The 15,528-nt window shown below is 45.7% G+C and overlaps 20 non-coding genes across 20 annotated transcripts; all 20 read right to left on the reverse strand.

Moving 5' to 3' along the window:
* Positions 1 to 123: 123 nt before the first annotated feature.
* Positions 124 to 196, reverse strand: TRNAN-GUU (transfer RNA asparagine (anticodon GUU)). The gene has a single exon. It is a non-coding gene; the product is annotated as a tRNA-Asn (tRNA).
* Positions 197 to 1,882: 1,686 nt separating this feature from the next.
* On the reverse strand, positions 1,883 to 1,955 carry TRNAN-GUU (transfer RNA asparagine (anticodon GUU)). The gene has a single exon. It is a non-coding gene; the product is annotated as a tRNA-Asn (tRNA).
* Positions 1,956 to 2,176: 221 nt separating this feature from the next.
* TRNAN-GUU (transfer RNA asparagine (anticodon GUU)) lies at positions 2,177 to 2,249 on the reverse strand. Its single transcript has one exon. It is a non-coding gene; the product is annotated as a tRNA-Asn (tRNA).
* Positions 2,250 to 3,056: 807 nt separating this feature from the next.
* Positions 3,057 to 3,129, reverse strand: TRNAN-GUU (transfer RNA asparagine (anticodon GUU)). The gene has a single exon. It is a non-coding gene; the product is annotated as a tRNA-Asn (tRNA).
* A 220-nt stretch (positions 3,130 to 3,349) lies between these two features.
* Positions 3,350 to 3,422, reverse strand: TRNAN-GUU (transfer RNA asparagine (anticodon GUU)). Its single transcript has one exon. It is a non-coding gene; the product is annotated as a tRNA-Asn (tRNA).
* A 1,686-nt stretch (positions 3,423 to 5,108) lies between these two features.
* Positions 5,109 to 5,181, reverse strand: TRNAN-GUU (transfer RNA asparagine (anticodon GUU)). Its single transcript has one exon. It is a non-coding gene; the product is annotated as a tRNA-Asn (tRNA).
* Positions 5,182 to 5,402: 221 nt separating this feature from the next.
* Positions 5,403 to 5,475, reverse strand: TRNAN-GUU (transfer RNA asparagine (anticodon GUU)). Its single transcript has one exon. It is a non-coding gene; the product is annotated as a tRNA-Asn (tRNA).
* Positions 5,476 to 6,427: 952 nt separating this feature from the next.
* TRNAN-GUU (transfer RNA asparagine (anticodon GUU)) lies at positions 6,428 to 6,500 on the reverse strand. Its single transcript has one exon. It is a non-coding gene; the product is annotated as a tRNA-Asn (tRNA).
* Positions 6,501 to 6,720: 220 nt separating this feature from the next.
* TRNAN-GUU (transfer RNA asparagine (anticodon GUU)) lies at positions 6,721 to 6,793 on the reverse strand. Its single transcript has one exon. It is a non-coding gene; the product is annotated as a tRNA-Asn (tRNA).
* Positions 6,794 to 7,598: 805 nt separating this feature from the next.
* TRNAN-GUU (transfer RNA asparagine (anticodon GUU)) lies at positions 7,599 to 7,671 on the reverse strand. Its single transcript has one exon. It is a non-coding gene; the product is annotated as a tRNA-Asn (tRNA).
* A 366-nt stretch (positions 7,672 to 8,037) lies between these two features.
* Positions 8,038 to 8,110, reverse strand: TRNAN-GUU (transfer RNA asparagine (anticodon GUU)). Its single transcript has one exon. It is a non-coding gene; the product is annotated as a tRNA-Asn (tRNA).
* A 1,098-nt stretch (positions 8,111 to 9,208) lies between these two features.
* On the reverse strand, positions 9,209 to 9,281 carry TRNAN-GUU (transfer RNA asparagine (anticodon GUU)). Its single transcript has one exon. It is a non-coding gene; the product is annotated as a tRNA-Asn (tRNA).
* Positions 9,282 to 9,647: 366 nt separating this feature from the next.
* TRNAN-GUU (transfer RNA asparagine (anticodon GUU)) lies at positions 9,648 to 9,720 on the reverse strand. The gene has a single exon. It is a non-coding gene; the product is annotated as a tRNA-Asn (tRNA).
* Positions 9,721 to 10,818: 1,098 nt separating this feature from the next.
* On the reverse strand, positions 10,819 to 10,891 carry TRNAN-GUU (transfer RNA asparagine (anticodon GUU)). Its single transcript has one exon. It is a non-coding gene; the product is annotated as a tRNA-Asn (tRNA).
* Positions 10,892 to 11,257: 366 nt separating this feature from the next.
* On the reverse strand, positions 11,258 to 11,330 carry TRNAN-GUU (transfer RNA asparagine (anticodon GUU)). The gene has a single exon. It is a non-coding gene; the product is annotated as a tRNA-Asn (tRNA).
* A 659-nt stretch (positions 11,331 to 11,989) lies between these two features.
* Positions 11,990 to 12,062, reverse strand: TRNAN-GUU (transfer RNA asparagine (anticodon GUU)). The gene has a single exon. It is a non-coding gene; the product is annotated as a tRNA-Asn (tRNA).
* Positions 12,063 to 13,160: 1,098 nt separating this feature from the next.
* TRNAN-GUU (transfer RNA asparagine (anticodon GUU)) lies at positions 13,161 to 13,233 on the reverse strand. The gene has a single exon. It is a non-coding gene; the product is annotated as a tRNA-Asn (tRNA).
* A 366-nt stretch (positions 13,234 to 13,599) lies between these two features.
* TRNAN-GUU (transfer RNA asparagine (anticodon GUU)) lies at positions 13,600 to 13,672 on the reverse strand. Its single transcript has one exon. It is a non-coding gene; the product is annotated as a tRNA-Asn (tRNA).
* A 1,098-nt stretch (positions 13,673 to 14,770) lies between these two features.
* TRNAN-GUU (transfer RNA asparagine (anticodon GUU)) lies at positions 14,771 to 14,843 on the reverse strand. Its single transcript has one exon. It is a non-coding gene; the product is annotated as a tRNA-Asn (tRNA).
* Positions 14,844 to 15,209: 366 nt separating this feature from the next.
* On the reverse strand, positions 15,210 to 15,282 carry TRNAN-GUU (transfer RNA asparagine (anticodon GUU)). Its single transcript has one exon. It is a non-coding gene; the product is annotated as a tRNA-Asn (tRNA).
* Positions 15,283 to 15,528: the final 246 nt, after the last annotated feature.

Raw genomic sequence — 15,528 nt, forward strand, 5'->3', positions numbered from 1 at the left:
AAACCTTTCGGTTAACAGCCGACGGCGTTAACCATTGCGCAACGGAAGCCCAAAGATTAAATGTTCGTCAGGTATTGTGGAAAAACTTTGGATTTTTACGTTACATGTGAGATCTCACAACACCGCTCCCGGGTGGGCTCGAACCACCAACCTTTCGGTTAACAGCCGAACGCGCTAACCATTGCGCCACGGAAGCCCAAAGATTAAATGTTCGTCAGGTATTGTGGAAAAACTTTGACTTTTTACGTCACATCTGAGACTTCACAACACCGCTCCCGGATGGGCTCGAACCACAAACCTTTTGAATAACATCTGAACGCTCTAACCATTGCGCCACGGAAGACCAAAAATTAAATGTTCGTCAGTTATTTTTAAAAAACTCTGAATTTTACGTTACATCTAATACCTCACAACACCGCTCCCGGATGGGCTCGAACCACCAACCTTTCGGTTAACAGCCGACGGCGTTAACCATTGTGCAACGGAAGCCCAAAGATTAAATGTTCGTCAGGTATTGTGGAAAAACTTTGACTTTTTACGTCACATCTGAGACTTCACAACACCGCTCCCGGATGGGCTCGAACCACAAACCTTTTGAATAACATCTGAACGCTCTAACCATTGCGCCACGGAAGACCAAAAATTAAATGTTCGTCAGTTATTTTTAAAAAACTCTGAATTTTACGTTACATCTAAGACCTCACAACACCGCTCCCGGATGGGCTCGAACCACCAACCTTTCGGTTAACAGCCGACGGCGTTAAACATTGTGCAACGGAAGCCCAAAGATTAAATGTTCGTCAGGTATTGTGGAAAAACTTTGACTTTTTACGTCACATCTGAGACTTCACAACACCGCTCCCGGATGGGCTCGAACCACAAACCTTTTGAATAACAGCCGAACGCTCTAACCATTGCGCCACGGAAGCCCAAAAATTAAATGTTCGTCAGTTATTTTTAAAAAACTCTGAATTTTACCTTACATCTAAGACCTCACAACACCGCTCCTGGATGGGCTCGAACCACCAACCTTTCGGTTAACAGCCGACGGCGTTAACCATTGTGCAACGGAAGCCCAAAGATTAAATGTTCGTCAGGTATTGTGGAAAAACTTTGACTTTTTACGTCACATCTGAGACTTCACAACACCGCTCCCGGATGGGCTCGAACCACAAACCTTTTGAATAACAGCTGAACGCTCTAACCATTGCGCCACGGAAGCCCAAAAATTAAATGTTCGTCAGTTATTTTTAAAAAACTCTGAATTTTACGTTACATCTAAGACCTCACAACACCGCTCCCGGATGGGCTCGAACCACCAACCTTTCGGTTAACAGCCGAACGCGCTAACCATTGCGCCACGGAAGCTCAAAAATTAAACGGTCGTCAGGTATTGTGGAAAAACTTTGGCTTTTTACGTTACATTTGAGACTTCACAACACGGCAGCCGGGTGGGCTCGAACCACCAACCTTTTGGTTAACATCCGAACGCGCTTACCTTCGAGCCAAGGAAGCTCAGAAATGAAATGGTCGTCAGGTATTGTGGAAAAACTCTGACTTTTTAGGTCACATCCGAGACTTCAAAACACCGCTGCCGGATGGGCTCGAACCACAAACCTTTTGAATAACAGCTGAACGCGCTAACCATTGCGCCACGGAAGCCCAAAGATTAAATGTTCGTCAGGTATTTTTAAAAAACTCTGAATTTTACGTTACATCTAAGACCTCACATTACCGCTCCCGGATGGGCTCGAACCACCAACCTTTCGGTTAACAGCCGAACGCGCTAACCATTGCGCCACGGAAGCCCAAAAATTAAATGGTCGTCGGCTATTGTGGAAACACTTTGGCTTTTTACGTTACATGTGAGAGCTCACAACACCGCTCCCGGGTGGGCTCGAACCACCAACCTTTCGGTTAACAGCCGAACGCGCTAACCATTGCGCCACGGAAGCCCAAAAATTAAATGGTCGTCGGCTATTGTGGAAACACTTTGGCTTTTTACGTTACATGTGAGAGCTCACAACACCGCTTCCGGGTGGGCTCGAACCACCAACCTTTCGGTTAACAGCCGAACGCGCTAACCATTGCGCAACGGAAGCCCAAAGATTAAATGTTCGTCAGGTATTGTGGAAAAACTTTGGATTTTTACGTTACATGTGAGATCTCACAACACCGCTCCCGGGTGGGCTCGAACCACCAACCTTTCGGTTAACAGCCGAACGCGCTAACCATTGCGCCACGGAAGCCCAAAGATTAAATGTTCGTCAGGTATTGTGGAAAAACTTTGACTTTTTACGTCACATCTGAGACTTCACAACACCGCTCCCGGATGGGCTCGAACCACAAACCTTTTGAATAACATCTGAACGCTCTAAACATTGCGCCACGGAAGACCAAAAATTAAATGTTCGTCAGTTATTTTTAAAAAACTCTGAATTTTACGTTACATCTAAGGCCTCACAACACCGCTCCCGGATGGGCTCGAACCACCAACCTTTCGGTTAACAGCCGACGGCGTTAACCATTGTGCAACGGAAGCCCAAAGATTAAATGTTCGTCAGGTATTGTGGAAAAACTCTGACTTTTTAGGTCACATCCGAGACTTCAAAACACCGCTCCCGGATGGGCTCGAACCACAAACCTTTTGAATAACAGCTGAACGCGCTAACCATTGCGCCACGGAAGCCCAAAGATTAAATGTTCGTCAGGTATTTTTAAAAAACTCTGAATTTTACGTTACATCTAAGACCTCACATTACCGCTCCCGGATGGGCTCGAACCACCAACCTTTCGGTTAACAGCCGACGGCGTTAACCATTGCTTCACGGAAGCCCAAAAATTAAATGTTCGTCAGGTATTGTGGAAAAACTTTGACTTTTTACGTCACATCTGAGACCTCACAACACCGCTCACGGATGGGCTCGAACCACCAACCTTTCGGTTAACAGCCGAACGCGCTAACCATTGCGCCACGGAAGCCCAAAAATTAAATGGTCGTCGGCTATTGTAGAAACACTTTGGCTTTTTACGTTACATGTGAGAGCTCACAACACCGCTCCCGGGTGGGCTCGAACCACCAACCTTTCGGTTAACAGCCGAACGCGCTAACCATTGCGCCACGGAAGCCCAAAGATTAAATGTTCGTCAGGAATTTTTAAAAAACTCTGAATTTTACGTTACATCTAAGACCTCACATTACCGCTCCCGGATGGGCTCGAACCACAAACCTTTCGGTTAACAGCCGACGGCGTTAACCATTGCGCAACGGAAGCCCAAAGATTAAATGTTCGTCAGGTATTGTGGAAAAACTTTGGATTTTTACGTTACATGTGAGATCTCACAACACCGCTCCCGGGTGGGCTCGAACCACCAACCTTTCGGTTAACAGCCGAACGCGCTAACCATTGCGCCACGGAAGCCCAAAGATTAAATGTTCGTCAGGTATTGTGGAAAAACTTTGACTTTTTACGTCACATCTGAGACTTCACAACACCGCTCCCGGATGGGCTCGAACCACAAACCTTTTGAATAACATCTGAACGCTCTAACCATTGCGCCACGGAAGACCAAAAATTAAATGTTCGTCAGTTATTTTTAAAAAACTCTGAATTTTACGTTACATCTAATACCTCACAACACCGCTCCCGGATGGGCTCGAACCACCAACCTTTCGGTTAACAGCCGACGGCGTTAACCATTGTGCAACGGAAGCCCAAAGATTAAATGTTCGTCAGGTATTGTGGAAAAACTTTGACTTTTTACGTCACATCTGAGACTTCACAACACCGCTCCCGGATGGGCTCGAACCACAAACCTTTTGAATAACATCTGAACGCTCTAACCATTGCGCCACGGAAGACCAAAAATTAAATGTTCGTCAGTTATTTTTAAAAAACTCTGAATTTTACGTTACATCTAAGACCTCACAACACCGCTCCCGGATGGGCTCGAACCACCAACCTTTCGGTTAACAGCCGACGGCGTTAAACATTGTGCAACGGAAGCCCAAAGATTAAATGTTCGTCAGGTATTGTGGAAAAACTTTGACTTTTTACGTCACATCTGAGACTTCACAACACCGCTCCCGGATGGGCTCGAACCACAAACCTTTTGAATAACAGCCGAACGCTCTAACCATTGCGCCACGGAAGCCCAAAAATTAAATGTTCGTCAGTTATTTTTAAAAAACTCTGAATTTTACGTTACATCTAAGACCTCACAACACCGCTCCTGGATGGGCTCGAACCACCAACCTTTCGGTTAACAGCCGACGGCGTTAACCATTGTGCAACGGAAGCCCAAAGATTAAATGTTCGTCAGGTATTGTGGAAAAACTTTGACTTTTTACGTCACATCTGAGACTTCACAACACCGCTCCCGGATGGGCTCGAACCACAAACCTTTTGAATAACAGCTGAACGCTCTAACCATTGCGCCACGGAAGCCCAAATATTAAATGTTCGTCAGTTATTTTTAAAAAACTCTGAATTTTACGTTACATCTAAGACCTCACAACACCGCTCCCGGATGGGCTCGAACCACCAACCTTTCGGTTAACAGCCGAACGCGCTAACCATTGCGCCACGGAAGCTCAAAAATTAAACGGTCGTCAGGTATTGTGGAAAAACTTTGGCTTTTTACGTTACATTTGAGACTTCACAACACGGCAGCCGGGTGGGCTCGAACCACCAACCTTTTGGTTAACATCCGAACGCGCTTACCTTCGAGCCAAGGAAGCTCAGAAATGAAATGGTCGTCAGGTATTGTGGAAAAACTCTGACTTTTTAGGTCACATCCGAGACTTCAAAACACCGCTCCCGGATGGGCTCGAACCACAAACCTTTTGAATAACAGCTGAACGCGCTAACCATTGCGCCACGGAAGCCCAAAGATTAAATGTTCGTCAGGTATTTTTAAAAAACTCTGAATTTTACGTTACATCTAAGACCTCACATTACCGCTCCCGGATGGGCTCGAACCACCAACCTTTCGGTTAACAGCCGAACGCGCTAACCATTGCGCCACGGAAGCCCAAAAATTAAATGGTCGTCGGCTATTGTGGAAACACTTTGGCTTTTTACGTTACATGTGAGAGCTCACAACACCGCTCCCGGGTGGGCTCGAACCACCAACCTTTCGGTTAACAGCCGAACGCGCTAACCATTGCGCCACGGAAGCCCAAAAATTAAATGGTCGTCGGCTATTGTGGAAACACTTTGGCTTTTTACGTTACATGTGAGAGCTCACAACACCGCTCCCGGGTGGGCTCGAACCACCAACCTTTCGGTTAACAGCCGAACGCGCTAACCATTGCGCAACGGAAGCCCAAAGATTAAATGTTCGTCAGGTATTGTGGAAAAACTTTGGATTTTTACGTTACATGTGAGATCTCACAACACCGCTCCCGGGTGGGCTCGAACCACCAACCTTTCGGTTAACAGCCGAACGCGCTAACCATTGCGCCACGGAAGCCCAAAGATTAAATGTTCGTCAGGTATTGTGGAAAAACTTTGACTTTTTACGTCACATCTGAGACTTCACAACACCGCTCCCGGATGGGCTCGAACCACAAACCTTTTGAATAACATCTGAACGCTCTAAACATTGCGCCACGGAAGACCAAAAATTAAATGTTCGTCAGTTATTTTTAAAAAACTCTGAATTTTACGTTACATCTAAGGCCTCACAACACCGCTCCCGGATGGGCTCGAACCACCAACCTTTCGGTTAACAGCCGACGGCGTTAACCATTGTGCAACGGAAGCCCAAAGATTAAATGTTCGTCAGGTATTGTGGAAAAACTTTGACTTTTTACGTCACATCTGAGACTTCACAACACCGCTCCTGGATGGGCTCGAACCACAAACCTTTTGAATAACAGCTGAACGCTCTAACCATTGCGCCACGGAAGCCCAAAAATTAAATGTTCGTCAGTTATTTTTAAAAAACTCTGAATTTTACGTTACATCTAAGACCTCACAACACAGCTCCCGGATGGGCTCGAGCCACCAACCTTTCGGTTAACAGCCGACGGCGTTAACCATTGCGCAACGGAAGCCCAAAGATTAAATGTTCGTCAGGTATTGTGGAAAAACTTTGGATTTTTAGGTTACATGTGAGATTTCACAACACCGCTCCCGGGTGGGCTCGAACCACGAACCTTTCGGTTAACAGCCGACGGCGTTAACCATTGCGCCACGGAAGCCCAAAGATTAAATGTTCGTCAGGTATTGTGGAAAAACTTTGACTTTTTACGTCACATCTGAGACTTCACAACACCGCTCCTGGATGGGCTTGAACCACAAACCTTTTGAATAACAGCTGAACGCGCTAACCATTGCGCCACGGAAGCCCAAAAATTAAATGGTCGTCGGCTATTGTGGAAACACTTTGGCTTTTTACGTTACATGTGAGCTCTCAACACCGCTCCCGGGTGGGCTCGAACCACCAACCTTTCGGTTAACAGCCGAACGCGCTAACCATTGCGCCACGGAAGCCCAAAGATTAAATGTTCGTCAGGTATTTTTAAAAAACTCTGAATTTTACGTTACATCTAAGACCTCACATTACCGCTCCCGGATGGGCTCGAACCACCAACCTTTCGGTTAACAGCCGAACGCGCTAACCATTGCGCAACGGAAGCCCTAAGATTAAATGTTCGTCAGGTATTGTGGAAAAACTTTGGATTTTTACGTTACATGTGAGATCTCACAACACCGCTCCCGGGTGGGCTCGAACCACCAACCTTTCGGTTAACAGCCGAACGCGCTAACCATTGCGCCACGGAAGCCCAAAGATTAAATGTTCGTCAGGTATTGTGGAAAAACTTTGACTTTTTACGTCACATCTGAGACTTCACAACACCGCTCCTGGATGGGCTCGAACCACAAACCTTTTGAATAACAGCTGAACGCTCTAACCATTGCGCAACGGAAGCCCAAAAATTAAATGTTCGTCAGTTATTTTTAAAAAACTCTGAATTTTACGTTACATCTAAGACCTCACAACACAGCTCCCGGATGGGCTCGAACCACAAACCTTTTGAATAACATCTGAACGCTCTAACCATTGCGCCACGGAAGACCAAAAATTAAATGTTCGTCAGTTATTTTTAAAAAACTCTGAATTTTACGTTACATCTAAGACCTCACAACACAGCTCCCGGATGGGCTCGAACCACCAACCTTTCGGTTAACAGCCGACGGCGTTAACCATTGCGCAACGGAAGCCCAAAGATTAAATGTTCGTCAGGTATTGTGGAAAAACTTTGGATTTTTAGGTTACATGTGAGATTTCACAACACCGCTCCCGGGTGGGCTCGAACCACGAACCTTTCGGTTAACAGCCGACGGCGTTAACCATTGCGCCACGGAAGCCCAAAGATTAAATGTTCGTCAGGTATTGTGGAAAAACTTTGACTTTTTACGTCACATCTGAGACTTCACAACACCGCTCCTGGATGGGCTTGAACCACAAACCTTTTGAATAACAGCTGAACGCGCTAACCATTGCGCCACGGAAGCCCAAAAATTAAATGGTCGTCGGCTATTGTGGAAACACTTTGGCTTTTTACGTTACATGTGAGCTCTCAACACCGCTCCCGGGTGGGCTCGAACCACCAACCTTTCGGTTAACAGCCGAACGCGCTAACCATTGCGCCACGGAAGCCCAAAGATTAAATGTTCGTCAGGTATTTTTAAAAAACTCTGAATTTTACGTTACATCTAAGACCTCACATTACCGCTCCCGGATGGGCTCGAACCACCAACCTTTCGGTTAACAGCCGAACGCGCTAACCATTGCGCCACGAAAGCCCAAAAATTAAATGTTCGTCAGTTATTTTTAAAAAACTCTGAATTTTACGTTACATCTAAGACCTCACAACACCGCTCCCGGATGGGCTCTAACCACCAACCTTTCGGTTAACAGCCGACGGCGTTAACCATTGCGCAACGGAAGCCCTAAGATTAAATGTTCGTCAGGTATTGTGGAAAAACTTTGGATTTTTACGTTACATGTGAGATCTCACAACACCGCTCCCGGGTGGGCTCGAACCACCAACCTTTCGGTTAACAGCCGAACGCGCTAACCATTGCGCCACGGAAGCCCAAAGATTAAATGTTCGTCAGGTATTGTGGAAAAACTTTGACTTTTTACGTCACATCTGAGACTTCACAACACCGCTCCTGGATGGGCTCGAACCACAAACCTTTTGAATAACAGCTGAACGCTCTAACCATTGCGCAACGGAAGCCCAAAAATTAAATGTTCGTCAGTTATTTTTAAAAAACTCTGAATTTTACGTTACATCTAAGACCTCACAACACAGCTCCCGGATGGGCTCGAACCACAAACCTTTTGAATAACATCTGAACGCTCTAACCATTGCGCCACGGAAGACCAAAAATTAAATGTTCGTCAGTTATTTTTAAAAAACTCTGAATTTTACGTTACATCTAAGACCTCACAACACCGCTCCCGGATGGGCTCGAACCACCAACCTTTCGGTTAACAGCCGACGGCGTTAAAAATTGTGCAACGGAAGCCCAAAGATTAAATGTTCGTCAGGTATTGTGGAAAAACTTTGACTTTTTACGTCACATCTGAGACTTCACAACACCGCTCCCGGATGGGCTCGAACCACAAACCTTTTGAATAACAGCTGAACGCTCTAACCATTGCGCCACGGAAGCCCAAAAATTAAATGTTCGTCAGTTATTTTTAAAAAACTCTGAATTTTACGTTACATCTAAGACCTCACAACACAGCTCCCGGATGGGCTCGAACCACCAACCTTTCGGTTAACAGCCGACGGCGTTAACCATTGCGCAACGGAAGCCCAAAGATTAAATGTTCGTCAGGTATTGTGGAAAAACTTTGGATTTTTAGGTTACATGTGAGATTTCACAACACCGCTCCCGGGTGGGCTCGAACCACGAACCTTTCGGTTAACAGCCGACGGCGTTAACCATTGCGCCACGGAAGCCCAAAGATTAAATGTTCGTCAGGTATTGTGGAAAAACTTTGACTTTTTACGTCACATCTGAGACTTCACAACACCGCTCCTGGATGGGCTTGAACCACAAACCTTTTGAATAACAGCTGAACGCGCTAACCATTGCGCCACGGAAGCCCAAAAATTAAATGGTCGTCGGCTATTGTGGAAACACTTTGGCTTTTTACGTTACATGTGAGCTCTCAACACCGCTCCCGGGTGGGCTCGAACCACCAACCTTTCGGTTAACAGCCGAACGCGCTAACCATTGCGCCACGGAAGCCCAAAGATTAAATGTTCGTCAGGTATTTTTAAAAAACTCTGAATTTTACGTTACATCTAAGACCTCACATTACCGCTCCCGGATGGGCTCGAACCACCAACCTTTCGGTTAACAGCCGAACGCGCTAACCATTGCGCCACGAAAGCCCAAAAATTAAATGTTCGTCAGTTATTTTTAAAAAACTCTGAATTTTACGTTACATCTAAGACCTCACAACACCGCTCCCGGATGGGCTCTAACCACCAACCTTTCGGTTAACAGCCGACGGCGTTAACCATTGCGCAACGGAAGCCCTAAGATTAAATGTTCGTCAGGTATTGTGGAAAAACTTTGGATTTTTACGTTACATGTGAGATCTCACAACACCGCTCCCGGGTGGGCTCGAACCACCAACCTTTCGGTTAACAGCCGAACGCGCTAACCATTGCGCCACGGAAGCCCAAAGATTAAATGTTCGTCAGGTATTGTGGAAAAACTTTGACTTTTTACGTCACATCTGAGACTTCACAACACCGCTCCTGGATGGGCTCGAACCACAAACCTTTTGAATAACAGCTGAACGCTCTAACCATTGCGCAACGGAAGCCCAAAAATTAAATGTTCGTCAGTTATTTTTAAAAAACTCTGAATTTTACGTTACATCTAAGACCTCACAACACAGCTCCCGGATGGGCTCGAACCACAAACCTTTTGAATAACATCTGAACGCTCTAACCATTGCGCCACGGAAGACCAAAAATTAAATGTTCGTCAGTTATTTTTAAAAAACTCTGAATTTTACGTTACATCTAAGACCTCACAACACCGCTCCCGGATGGGCTCGAACCACCAACCTTTCGGTTAACAGCCGACGGCGTTAACCATTGTGCAACGGAAGCCCAAAGATTAAATGTTCGTCAGGTATTGTGGAAAAACTTTGACTTTTTACGTCACATCTGAGACTTCACAACACCGCTCCCGGATGGGCTCGAACCACAAACCTTTTGAATAACAGCTGAACGCTCTAACCATTGCGCCACGGAAGCCCAAAAATTAAATGTTCGTCAGTTATTTTTAAAAAACTCTGAATTTTACGTTACATCTAAGACCTCACAACACAGCTCCCGGATGGGCTCGAACCACCAACCTTTCGGTTAACAGCCGACGGCGTTAACCATTGCGCAACGGAAGCCCAAAGATTAAATGTTCGTCAGGTATTGTGGAAAAACTTTGGATTTTTAGGTTACATGTGAGATTTCACAACACCGCTCCCGGGTGGGCTCGAACCACGAACCTTTCGGTTAACAGCCGACGGCGTTAACCATTGCGCCACGGAAGCCCAAAGATTAAATGTTCGTCAGGTATTGTGGAAAAACTTTGACTTTTTACGTCACATCTGAGACTTCACAACACCGCTCCTGGATGGGCTTGAACCACAAACCTTTTGAATAACAGCTGAACGCGCTAACCATTGCGCCACGGAAGCCCAAAAATTAAATGGTCGTCGGCTATTGTGGAAACACTTTGGTTTTTTACGTTACATGTGAGCTCTCAACACCGCTCCCGGGTGGGCTCGAACCACCAACCTTTCGGTTAACAGCCGAACGCGCTAACCATTGCGCCACGGAAGCCCAAAGATTAAATGTTCGTCAGGTATTTTTAAAAAACTCTGAATTTTACGTTACATCTAAGACCTCACATTACCGCTCCCGGATGGGCTCGAACCACCAACCTTTCGGTTAACAGCCGAACGCGCTAACCATTGCGCCACGAAAGCCCAAAAATTAAATGTTCGTCAGTTATTTTTAAAAAACTCTGAATTTTACGTTACATCTAAGACCTCACAACACCGCTCCCGGATGGGCTCTAACCACCAACCTTTCGGTTAACAGCCGACGGCGTTAACCATTGCGCAACGGAAGCCCTAAGATTAAATGTTCGTCAGGTATTGTGGAAAAACTTTGGATTTTTACGTTACATGTGAGATCTCACAACACCGCTCCCGGGTGGGCTCGAACCACCAACCTTTCGGTTAACAGCCGAACGCGCTAACCATTGCGCCACGGAAGCCCAAAGATTAAATGTTCGTCAGGTATTGTGGAAAAACTTTGACTTTTTACGTCACATCTGAGACTTCACAACACCGCTCCTGGATGGGCTCGAACCACAAACCTTTTGAATAACAGCTGAACGCTCTAACCATTGCGCAACGGAAGCCCAAAAATTAAATGTTCGTCAGTTATTTTTAAAAAACTCTGAATTTTACGTTACATCTAAGACCTCACAACACAGCTCCCGGATGGGCTCGAACCACAAACCTTTTGAATAACATCTGAACGCTCTAACCATTGCGCCACGGAAGACCAAAAATTAAATGTTCGTCAGTTATTTTTAAAAAACTCTGAATTTTACGTTACATCTAAGACCTCACAACACCGCTCCCGGATGGGCTCGAACCACCAACCTTTCGGTTAACAGCCGACGGCGTTAACCATTGTGCAACGGAAGCCCAAAAATTAAATGTTCGTCAGTTATTTTTAAAAAACTCTGAATTTTACGTTACATCTAAGACCTCACAACACCGCTCCCGGATGGGCTCTAACCACCAACCTTTCGGTTAACAGCCGACGGCGTTAACCATTGCGCAACGGAAGCCCTAAGATTAAATGTTCGTCAGGTATTGTGGAAAAACTTTGGATTTTTACGTTACATGTGAGATCTCACAACACCGCTCCCGGGTGGGCTCGAACCACCAACCTTTCGGTTAACAGCCGAACGCGCTAACCATTGCGCCACGGAAGCCCAAAGATTAAATGTTCGTCAGGTATTGTGGAAAAACTTTGACTTTTTACGTCACATCTGAGACTTCACAACACCGCTCCTGGATGGGCTCGAACCACAAACCTTTTGAATAACAGCTGAACGCTCTAACCATTGCGCAACGGAAGCCCAAAAATTAAATGTTCGTCAGTTATTTTTAAAAAACTCTGAATTTTACGTTACATCTAAGACCTCACAACACAGCTCCCGGATGGGCTCGAACCACAAACCTTTTGAATAACATCTGAACGCTCTAACCATTGCGCCACGGAAGACCAAAAATTAAATGTTCGTCAGTTATTTTTAAAAAACTCTGAATTTTACGTTACATCTAAGACCTCACAACACCGCTCCCGGATGGGCTCGAACCACCAACCTTTCGGTTAACAGCCGACGGCGTTAAAAATTGTGCAACGGAAGCCCAAAGATTAAATGTTCGTCAGGTATTGTGGAAAAACTTTGACTTTTTACGTCACATCTGAGACTTCACAACACCGCTCCCGGATGGGCTCGAACCACAAACCTTTTGAATAACAGCTGAACGCTCTAACCATTGCGCCACGGAAGCCCAAAAATTAAATGTTCGTCAGTTATTTTTAAAAAACTCTGAATTTTACGTTACATCTAAGACCTCACAACACAGCTCCCGGATGGGCTCGAACCACCAACCTTTCGGTTAACAGCCGACGGCGTTAACCATTGCGCAACGGAAGCCCAAAGATTAAATGTTCGTCAGGTATTGTGGAAAAACTTTGGATTTTTAGGTTACATGTGAGATTTCACAACACCGCTCCCGGGTGGGCTCGAACCACGAACCTTTCGGTTAACAGCCGACGGCGTTAACCATTGCGCCACGGAAGCCCAAAGATTAAATGTTCGTCAGGTATTGTGGAAAAACTTTGACTTTTTACGTCACATCTGAGACTTCACAACACCGCTCCTGGATGGGCTTGAACCACAAACCTTTTGAATAACAGCTGAACGCGCTAACCATTGCGCCACGGAAGCCCAAAAATTAAATGGTCGTCGGCTATTGTGGAAACACTTTGGCTTTTTACGTTACATGTGAGCTCTCAACACCGCTCCCGGGTGGGCTCGAACCACCAACCTTTCGGTTAACAGCCGAACGCGCTAACCATTGCGCCACGGAAGCCCAAAGATTAAATGTTCGTCAGGTATTTTTAAAAAACTCTGAATTTTACGTTACATCTAAGACCTCACATTACCGCTCCCGGATGGGCTCGAACCACCAACCTTTCGGTTAACAGCCGAACGCGCTAACCATTGCGCCACGAAAGCCCAAAAATTAAATGTTCGTCAGTTATTTTTAAAAAACTCTGAATTTTACGTTACATCTAAGACCTCACAACACCGCTCCCGGATGGGCTCTAACCACCAACCTTTCGGTTAACAGCCGACGGCGTTAACCATTGCGCAACGGAAGCCCTAAGATTAAATGTTCGTCAGGTATTGTGGAAAAACTTTGGATTTTTACGTTACATGTGAGATCTCACAACACCGCTCCCGGGTGGGCTCGAACCACCAACCTTTCGGTTAACAGCCGAACGCGCTAACCATTGCGCCACGGAAGCCCAAAGATTAAATGTTCGTCAGGTATTGTGGAAAAACTTTGACTTTTTACGTCACATCTGAGACTTCACAACACCGCTCCTGGATGGGCTCGAACCACAAACCTTTTGAATAACAGCTGAACGCTCTAACCATTGCGCAACGGAAGCCCAAAAATTAAATGTTCGTCAGTTATTTTTAAAAAACTCTGAATTTTACGTTACATCTAAGACCTCACAACACAGCTCCCGGATGGGCTCGAACCACAAACCTTTTGAATAACATCTGAACGCTCTAACCATTGCGCCACGGAAGACCAAAAATTAAATGTTCGTCAGTTATTTTTAAAAAACTCTGAATTTTACGTTACATCTAAGACCTCACAACACCGCTCCCGGATGGGCTCGAACCACCAACCTTTCGGTTAACAGCCGACGGCGTTAACCATTGTGCAACGGAAGCCCAAAGATTAAATGTTCGTCAGGTATTGTGGAAAAACTTTGACTTTTTACGTCACATCTGAGACTTCACAACACCGCTCCCGGATGGGCTCGAACCACAAACCTTTTGAATAACAGCTGAACGCTCTAACCATTGCGCCACGGAAGCCCAAAAATTAAATGTTCGTCAGTTATTTTTAAAAAACTCTGAATTTTACGTTACATCTAAGACCTCACAACACAGCTCCCGGATGGGCTCGAACCACCAACCTTTCGGTTAACAGCCGACGGCGTTAACCATTGCGCAACGGAAGCCCAAAGATTAAATGTTCGTCAGGTATTGTGGAAAAACTTTGGATTTTTAGGTTACATGTGAGATTTCACAACACCGCTCCCGGGTGGGCTCGAACCACGAACCTTTCGGTTAACAGCCGACGGCGTTAACCATTGCGCCACGGAAGCCCAAAGATTAAATGTTCGTCAGGTATTGTGGAAAAACTTTGACTTTTTACGTCACATCTGAGACTTCACAACACCGCTCCTGGATGGGCTTGAACCACAAACCTTTTGAATAACAGCTGAACGCGCTAACCATTGCGCCACGGAAGCCCAAAAATTAAATGGTCGTCGGCTATTGTGGAAACACTTTGGTTTTTTACGTTACATGTGAGCTCTCAACACCGCTCCCGGGTGGGCTCGAACCACCAACCTTTCGGTTAACAGCCGAACGCGCTAACCATTGCGCCACGGAAGCCCAAAGATTAAATGTTCGTCAGGTATTTTTAAAAAACTCTGAATTTTACGTTACATCTAAGACCTCACATTACCGCTCCCGGATGGGCTCGAACCACCAACCTTTCGGTTAACAGCCGAACGCGCTAACCATTGCGCCACGAAAGCCCAAAAATTAAATGTTCGTCAGTTATTTTTAAAAAACTCTGAATTTTACGTTACATCTAAGACCTCACAACACCGCTCCCGGATGGGCTCTAACCACCAACCTTTCGGTTAACAGCCGACGGCGTTAACCATTGCGCAACGGAAGCCCTAAGATTAAATGTTCGTCAGGTATTGTGGAAAAACTTTGGATTTTTACGTTACATGTGAGATCTCACAACACCGCTCCCGGGTGGGCTCGAACCACCAACCTTTCGGTTAACAGCCGAACGCGCTAACCATTGCGCCACGGAAGCCCAAAGATTAAATGTTCGTCAGGTATTGTGGAAAAACTTTGACTTTTTACGTCACATCTGAGACTTCACAACACCGCTCCTGGATGGGCTCGAACCACAAACCTTTTGAATAACAGCTGAACGCTCTAACCATTGCGCAACGGAAGCCCAAAAATTAAATGTTCGTCAGTTATTTTTAAAAAACTCTGAATTTTACGTTACATCTAAGACCTCACAACACAGCTCCCGGATGGGCTCGAACCACAA

The sequence above is a fragment of the Phalangium opilio genome, unplaced genomic scaffold, assembly GCF_054372755.1.
Source record: "Phalangium opilio isolate 3A_F unplaced genomic scaffold, DU_Popi_V2 ptg000352l_1, whole genome shotgun sequence".
In the NCBI taxonomy this organism is placed as follows: Eukaryota; Metazoa; Arthropoda; class Arachnida; order Opiliones; family Phalangiidae; genus Phalangium; species Phalangium opilio.